Source organism: Rattus norvegicus, chromosome 1 (genome assembly GCF_036323735.1).
Source record: "Rattus norvegicus strain BN/NHsdMcwi chromosome 1, GRCr8, whole genome shotgun sequence".
Lineage (NCBI taxonomy): Eukaryota > Metazoa > Chordata > Mammalia > Rodentia > Muridae > Rattus > Rattus norvegicus.
The window spans coordinates 50,290,333-50,299,256 of record NC_086019.1 but is presented as its reverse complement, the minus strand read 5'-3'; the positions used below and the strand labels follow the sequence as shown (position 1 = coordinate 50,299,256).

Here is an 8,924-nt window from a genome sequence, read left to right as displayed (position 1 = left end):
TGTCCATGAAAGGACACTGAGGGCTACGGATCGTTGCTGTGTAAAACACCTGCGGCCAAAGTCACACCTTGTCTGCACTTCTAATTACCTCTACCTTGCTAGAGATGGGTCCTCCCACAAACGGTTAACGTGATCCACAGGATGTGGGCATGCAAAAAGTTATTTCTGCAGAGGGCACACAACTACACTAAAGACTACAGGCTGTGGTGATGCTGGGCTTCTTGCCCCAGAGCTTGGCCACACGCAGACACACACACACACACACACACACACACACACACACACACATCCATGTGTATATATACATGCCTTTATATTATTTTTCCCAAAGGGAAAAAACTTACCAAATTTTTTCATGTATATCAATATTTCGGGTTTTTCCTTGCATGCATGCATGTATGTGCACCCTGTGTGGTCCTAGCTCCCCAGGTAGGTCAGACAAAGGCACGGGATCCTTGGAATGGAGTTAGGGTGGTTTTGAGTCACCATGTGGAGGCTGGGAACTAACTTAGGTCCCAACAATTTAATTTTTTCTCTTCCTTTCTCTCTCTCTCTCTCTCTCTCTCTCTCTCTCTCTCTCTCTCTCTTTCTCTCTCTCTCTCTCTCTCTCTCTCTCTCTCTCTCTCTCTCTCTCCCTGTCAACCATGACTTCATAATGTAACCCATAGCTGACCTATATATAAGTCACTATGTAGGTCAGGTTGGCCTGGAATTTAAGAGATCCACTTGCTTCTATTCCTTGAATGCTGGGATTAAAGCTGGGCACCACCATGACAGGCTTTAGCCTTACACAGTCATTACATAATTTCCTAACTCCAGGCAAAGTGGAAGTGTAACTTTAGAAAGCAGATGAAACCTTGGGCACATACTATATCTTAGAAAAAACGCTGACCAAGAAGGGCTTTTTGCCAGGTGAGGTCTTTTCTAATTAAAGAGGAAACATCTTTGGTCTCATTTGTCTTGTAATGTTCATTTACATCTTCCTTTTGCAGACTCCCTCTGGCTATTCTCCCCACACCCCACTCCCTCCCTCACAGGCAGGCTGTAGGACTCCAGGGTTCTGAAAGGACAGCCATTCTGCTTTGCTTCTGCAGCTTCCTGCCTTTCCACTTCCTCTCTCTGGCCACTCCTCAGTCCCCCTTGTGGGCTTACTCTGTCCCTTACCCAATTCTGCAGCAGCTCCCAGGAAAACATCATTCCACCCCATCCCTTCAGTAACCACCCATCATGCTGACAACTCTGAAATCCTTTTATTCAACCTCATAGTGAGCAGTCTAATCCTCTCTATTTAAACTTCCAAGGGGGTCGGGGATTTAGCTTAGTGGTAGAGCGCTTGCCTAGCAAGCACAAGGCCCTGGGTTCAATTCCCCCCACCCAGCACTGGCTTACAAACACCTGTAATCACTGGCTCCAGGAGCAGCCATTAACCTAGCTATCTCAGGCACCTTATTCACATGGATTTCACCCCACCATTTAAATAAAAACGGGGCTAGAGAGATCGCTCAGTAGCTGAGTACTAGTTTCTTAGGCCCTACCGTGGTGTTTCCCTTCCCCCTCACTGAGCCTTTTAGCCTGCTATAGCAAGAAGTTGTTCACAGCCTTGGGAGCTGCTCTTAGCTCCTGATTTGGGGCTGGGATTTCCATGGCCCCCTTCCTCCCCACCGAGTCTTCCAGCTTGTTGTCTAAGAAGTTGTTCATGCCCCTGATTGGGCCTGGGACTTTCCACCACACAGACTTATCCTGTTTTCCTGGTTAGGGATTTACACCTGCCTTGTTGTTTTCCATGACTTTTCCCTCTGGTATATAAGGAGATCTCAGTAAAGTGTTGGTGGCACTCTCTGACAATGGGTGACCCATGTATGTGTTTTCTTTCCACCTGCAGAACTGCGCCCGATATTCACACACTGGGGGCTCAGGCACCGACACTAGTTGTTCTTGTAGAGGACCTGGGTTCAGTCCTAGCCCCCACATAGTGTCTTACAAGTCTGTTCCAGGGGGTTCCATGCTCTCCTGTCTCCAATGTGCATATACAAACATGGCAACACATATGCACTTATCCCAATCTTGGCTTATTTCTGGTAAATATTTGTGCAACCATATTGCATGTTCCTGAGGTAGAGGCACAACATGTTCATGATGTGTAGCCCTGGCCCCTCAGGGACTGACAAGACTTCTTTTCATTAACTAGGGGCTATGCCGTGACACATCTGGCTATGCAGGTTAGTGCACACTGTGTTGGCTATTGTCCTGTTATGGATGCCCCTGCTCTGACTCCAGCTGCTCGGACATTATTGGGAAGGAACTTTTACTCCGTGATACTCTTAGGGGATTGCTGTTGTGTATTTGGCCTGTCCCCAACCAGTCATTCATATGTGACACATGGCTTCAATAACCGACTTCTGCAATCTCTATTATAGTTTGCTTATGATTTCCACAGTACATGTGATACCCCCTTGCAGGTTCATCTGAGTAACATACGGCTTATCAGAAATGATCCCAAAGGGACCTCTTAGTAACATGCTGCACACTAAGGCTTTTCTGTTGAAGCTGGCTGTCCTTACCATATCCTAAGCTCTGGCTTTGTTTCTGTTTTCATGATCAAACTCAGTGCTGAGAAGCAATGCAAGGGAGGAGAGAGTTTATTTGGCTTTCAATTCCAGTCACAGTTCATCATTTTGGGGAAGTCAAGGTAGACGTTTGAAGCAAGTACCATCCCTCTGGTCAAGCAGAGAAACAAATGAATGGTAGGCGCTTGCTGCTTACTTTCCAACAAACCAGAGGCACACTGGTTGGGAAGGCCAATCTTTTGAGTAGAATAGCTAGAATACCTAGCCCACCACCTCAGCTTAGAAGAGGCCACTGAATCCAATTTCCATTACAGGATTGGTTTTGGTTTGATCAATGGGAAACCACAAGACAACAAGCAAGCAGGGGTGTTTGAGCGAAGAGCCTGAAGTTCAAACCAGAAGCCACATCCCCATTCCTTGAATGGATCATTTTGGGGGCTCTGCATAATGGTGCATGCGTTTCATTCGAGTACCCAGGAGGCACAGAAAGGTGGATCTGGGAGTTCAAAGCCAACCTCATCTACAAAATGATTTTCAGGCTATATGATGAGACCCTGACTCAAAAACAAACAAACAAACAAACAAACAAATAAACAAATCAATGATCAGAGAAAATTATACCCAGAAAGCAAAGACAATAAACATGGAAATTATGAAACTGTCATTCACTCTGGAGCCCTTGATGACTGACTGGATTTCCCTGTTTTATAACAGTGTCAAGTGCAATGTCTCAACGTCTTAGCCTTGGGTGTCTCACACTAAATTACAGCAAGCTGTCTAGTTGGGTTCCTTTCCTCACTGTGGTCCTCTGGTCTCACGTTCTGTTTAGTGTTTTAATGAGAACTGTAAGGGTGATGGCTCATCCTCTCTGAACACACATTGCCATCCCCATCCCACCCCCAGTGCACAGGTCTGCAACACCACAAGTCCCACCTACTCTCTCCAGGGTGTGTAACAAGGTCAGTAGAATCCTACAGCCAGATGCTCCCAGTGGATGGCCCAAGGCAATGACTCCTCCATCGATGTTCACCTGTAGAGAAGAAGAGCTTTAAGTCTTAAGTCAGTCCTCTGAACACAGGCTCATACCTGTTTTATCTCACCCCACCCTACCCCCCAGTGTGATGCTAGCAAACTATCCTTTCAAACTCAACTTTCACTGTAAACCTTAGGAAGAAGCAATGCCTGTGTGACATCTGCTGCCTCCCTGTTTCTAGACTGTTCCACTGATTCTGATGTGACCTAACACACTCAGTTCCTTGTTGTGAACCCAACTGAAAATTAACTTGTGCTTGTTCATCTCTAGCCAAGGTGAGCAGTCATGGGGATTGACCTCATTTCTTATACTTCACAGCTCTAAACACGGAGTGTGCAAGCTCATGGGCAAACACAGCTTCGGGTTGGTTACCTTCTCGGGGTTTGATCTATGTTCTGTAGCTATTGCTGCAGACACTGCTGCAAAGGCTACATTGATTTCAAACACGTCAACATCCTCCAGGGACCAGCCTGCCTTTGCAACCTACAGGGAGGTCAAACCATTCATTACTAACAAAATTATGCTTCAGTTGCAGGAGAGATGGTTCACTGTTAACAACACTTGATGCTCTATCATGAGGATCAGACCTCAGATCCCATGCTCACCTGTAACTCAGTTCTATGGTATCACACACCCTCTTGTGGCCTCCATGGGTACCAGGACGTACGTGTGTGTGCTCGAACAGACAATGTTAATTTAAATGAAGAAAAGTTATACATAATATACTTCTCAAAGACACACCTCCTGTAGGAAACTGCCAAGTATGAGGCTGGGTGTTCCATGGTGGCCTGTGGCTCTAAGGCAGCCTGCAGTGTTTCCTCATCAGGACCATTGTCAGCATGGAGGGCTCCTTCATGTGCCCTGCAACACACAGTTCGCTCAGAGAACTGATTCCATTCAAAAGGTGGCTGACGTTCTCTAGGGAGATGTGGGAACACACACGCACACACACACACACACACACACACACCTATGTATAATAGCAACACTTTAGACGCTCAGGTAGGGCAGCTGTCTACATTAAGGCTAGCCTGGGCTATAGAGCAAGCCTCAGCCTCAAAACCAAAAGAATGCATGCTAAAAGTCCCTTAAGTCTAACTGTTCCACTGTTATGTGCAGTTAATACAGCACACTGGGTCTGACTTAGAAGGATCTGGAAGCTGCAGAGATGGCAGGCAGCACTAGCTGCTCTTCTAGGGACCCAGGTTTGGTTCCCTCACACTCACATGGAGGCTCCTAATACAGACCACAACTCCAGACCCAGGGGATCCGACACCTCCACTGACACACAGGGGATCGCAACATCTATGCAAACACAACACCTATGCACAGAAAATATGATGTAAAACAGCTGACATGGGGCTGACGAGATGGCTCAGTAGGTAAAGTGCAAATGTTCTGAGGTCAACCCCTATCCCAACTAAAACAACAACAGCAGCAACAAAAAGAACAGCACAGAGCATGGTGGTGCACCTATGACCACACTGCTGAAGGCTGGGAAGGGCAGACCTCTGGAGCCTGACAGCCACTCAGCCAGGCCTACTTGGAGAACTTCAGACTAGTGTGAGCCTTTGTATCACAGATGCAGGGGACATCACTGCCCGTCCAGTCAGCTCAGTGCATAAAGCACTTGATGTCAAGTTTTACTCCAGAGTTCTCCAGGTCCCACAGGAGAACAAGAACAACTCCAGCAAGATGACCTCTACATGTGTACCAAACCTACACACACATGCGCACATACTCACAAACATATGCATACATACACTCACAAACATGCACACATACAAACACTCACAAACACATGCACACATGCATACACACACACACACTCATAAACACATGCACACATACAAACACTCACAAACACATGCACACATGCATACACACACAGTCACAAACACATGCAGACATATATGCATGCAAACACACACACACACACACACACACACACACACACACACACACACAGTGACAGTGTCCTAAAGCAGATGGCCAGGAGATAAGAAGAAGAAAAGCTGTGGCCAGGATGTTCTGCAGAAGCAATACCCTATACTGAGCAAGCTTATTCATAAGCACAGGACCTTATAGACAGCTTTTAGGGGAGAGATGGGGCAAGGGGATGAAGTCAGCAGGAAGCTAATCAATCAGTGTTCTATAAGAAGAACACAGGGTGTCTTAGAGTGCCACAGATGGAGCACAAAAAGGCCTTAGGACTGATAATTCTGCCTGTTCAGGGATAAACACCAAGCTCCCAGGAACTGAAGCCTTAAGTCCTCCAAGGCCATGAACCCAGCCTCAGACTGGATCTTGCCAAGTCTGCTCCTCGGCAACGACATTAAACTAGGTTTCTCTATCTTATCAACCCAGCCTTGGAGAAGACTTGGATTGGCCTGGCGCTCAACACAGACAGACACAGAGACAGATACACAGACAGACTTATACATACAGCACCCGCACAGCAGCTCACAACAACAACCATCTGTAACTCCAGTTCCAGGAAACCCAATGTCCTCTTCCAGCTTTTCCCAGCACCAGGCAGGCAAGTGGTAAATGCAAGACATATGTACAGGGAAAACGCCCATCTAAAACATACAGGATGTCCAATTGACACGCATACAAATGGTCTGGGACAGAGGAAGAGCAGAAGTTGGTATTGAATGTTAACAATTTTCTCTACAGTTGATTCAAATGTGAGCTGAGAGAGCACAGGGCAGAGCAAGAGAGTAAACTCGTGACCACATGCCCGCTAACCGCACAATTCACCCCTGAGCTACACACCCAGGTCCCAAATCGATTATCAACACGAACTGACCACAGTAGTCACTGGTCCACAAACCCAGCAGGAATCAGAGGTAAGATGAAGCATTCTTCCTCCAGAGAGTCCCCTAGGAGTGACGGACAGCCTATCTCACGACATGTGGTCAAGGGTTCTGCTGCAGCCTCACTTGCAGCTCTGGCACAGTGTCAGGCCCACACACTTTTCTCGACTGTGTGACATTTTAGGGGTATGTGGAGAATTATACATACTTTCCCGTGCATCAGGCTGGCCCTGTTCCTAACAATGCAAAGGCAGTCACACCACTGGTCTAAAATCACTCAGGGAAAACGTTCATAAGGAAGCTTTGACCTCAGCTACAGGAAGGAGGAGGGACAGAAAGAATCCTACCACAGGGAACTCCAAAGCAATGTGTGGTGGTGGTGGTGGTGGTGGTGGTGGTGGTGGTGGTGGTGGTGGTGGTGGTGGTGATAGGGTGTGGGAGAGCAAATAAATGTTCTGTTTCTAATGAAGCTGACCTTTCCTGGTCTATTGAAGAGTTACCTGCAGTCAAAACGTGTCTGCCTCGGACACCTCTTCTGGAGGCACCTTAGCCCACTGCAGGACTTCTTTGATGACAGTTGTCCCCAGGTCGTGGACAGGCACGGTGGACAGGGCACCACTGACGGAACCTCTAATGGAATGAGGAAGAGGGAAGGCATCCTGAGGACCACGGAGCGGGTGGATGGGACCAGATGCAGTGTGGACTTTAAATCAGCGCTTTGCCAAGCCCACGGCTTCCCAGAGCCCGAGGTCAGACCACCAATACCTGCCACCACACGGTCAGAGATGAACGATCATGAATGCACGCGGGCAGTTGGCCGGGTTCTCTGCGCACCTGTAGGGTGCCTCCGGGACACTGACCTATGGAGGAACGAGCCGCCGAGACGGTGACCACCGGGTCGGAACTTCTGTTCATCCTGCTACTCCACATGCGTCTGCACAGCTCTGGGTGCAGTTGAAGCAAACTTTGCAGAGTTGGAGCTGAGCAGGAGAGGAGCCTAAGGCCTCCCCTACCTGGCCCAGCAAGGCCCTGCCCGCCCCGCTCCGCCCCTGCCCGCCCCGCTCCGCCCCTGCCCGCCCCGCTCCGCCCCTGCCCGCCCCGCTCCGCCCCTGCCCGCCCCGCTCCGCCCCTGCCCGCCCCGCTCGGTCCCTCCCTGGCCCTCCCCGCCCCTCCCCGCCCCTTTTCAATATTCCTGGCCCCTGCCAGCCCAAGCCCGCTCCTGCTGGCCCCTGCCTGCTCCCTGCTCGCCCCTTCCAGTCCTTGCCTGCACCACCTGGGTACTCCTGGCCACTCCCCGCCCCTGCCCGCCCCTGGCCACCCCTGCCTGGCCCTCCCTGCTACTCCTTGCCACTGGTTGGCCCTGCCAGCCACTGCCCTCCCCTTCAGCCCGTCCCCACTCCTCCCTGCTCCACTCCTCCAAGCTCCCTGCTTAGCAGCTCCCAGGACTCCCATTCTTCCTAAGGAGACCAAGGCTGTGAACAGGGTCCACAGTCCCCAGTCTTGGGGGTAGGGGGAACGCGGGGTCTTAGGATGTGGCATATGTAGTTTCCAGGTCTGGAGTGGGGTAGGGTCCTGGACTTTCCGGATGTGTAGATTACAAAGGGCATGATCAGCACGCAGAAGGCTGAGGTGTTGGGAGGAGACACAGGCTGTGGACTTTGAACGCTTCCTGGCAACCCACCTGGAATCTTTCTTTGGACCCCCTCGTCGTCTGTTTTGGTGCATTTTCGAAGCAGAGAGGATGACTAAAAGTGTACCTCAGAGTTAGCCGGGACTGGAATGCTCTGTCTAGAATTCCTGAACATGTCACAAGCCAGAAGGAGCAGGATGCAGTGTCTGTCAGTTCTCAGGGACTTTGAGATTCCTGCAGGGTGCCGGGGCACTGTCAGGGGACAACCCTGGGGAACTTGGGTGGAAGGAGATCTGAAGACCGTGTCCATGAAAGGACACTGAGGGCTACGGATCGCTGCTGTGTAAAACACCTGCGGCCAAAGTCACACCTTGTCTGCACTTCTAATTACCTCTACCTTGCTAGAGATGGGTCCTCCCACAAACGGTTCACGTGATCCACAGGATGTGGGCAGGCAAAAAGTTATTTCTGCAGAGGGCACACAACTACAATAAAGACTACTGGCTGTGGTGACGCTGGGCTTCTTGCCCCAGAGCTTGGCCACACGGAGACACACACACACACACACACACACACACACACACACACACACACACCCATGTGTATATATACATGCCTTTATATTATTTTTCCCAAAGGGAAAAAACTTACCAAATTTTTTCATGTATATCAATATTTCGGGTTTTTCTTTGAATGCATGTATGTATGTGCACCATGTGTGTTCCTAGCTCCCCAGGTAGGTCAGACAAAGGCACGGGATCCTTGGAATGGAGTTAGGGTGGTTTGAGTCACCTCGTGGAGGCTGGGAACTAACTTAGGTCGGAATAATTGATTTTTTTCTCTTCCTTTCTTTCTCTCTCTCTCTCTCTCTCTCT

At 49.4% G+C, this 8,924-nt stretch overlaps 1 long non-coding RNA gene across 1 annotated transcript; it reads right to left on the bottom strand.

Moving 5' to 3' along the window:
• Positions 1–595: 595 nt before the first annotated feature.
• On the bottom strand, positions 596–7,440 carry LOC134482687 (uncharacterized). The gene is made up of 4 exons (XR_010059100.1): positions 7,185–7,440; positions 6,920–7,049; positions 4,342–4,461; positions 596–3,597 (listed from the first exon to the last, which is right to left on the bottom strand). It is a non-coding gene; the product is annotated as an uncharacterized LOC134482687 (long non-coding RNA).
• Between the last annotated feature and the right edge of the window lie 1,484 nt (positions 7,441–8,924).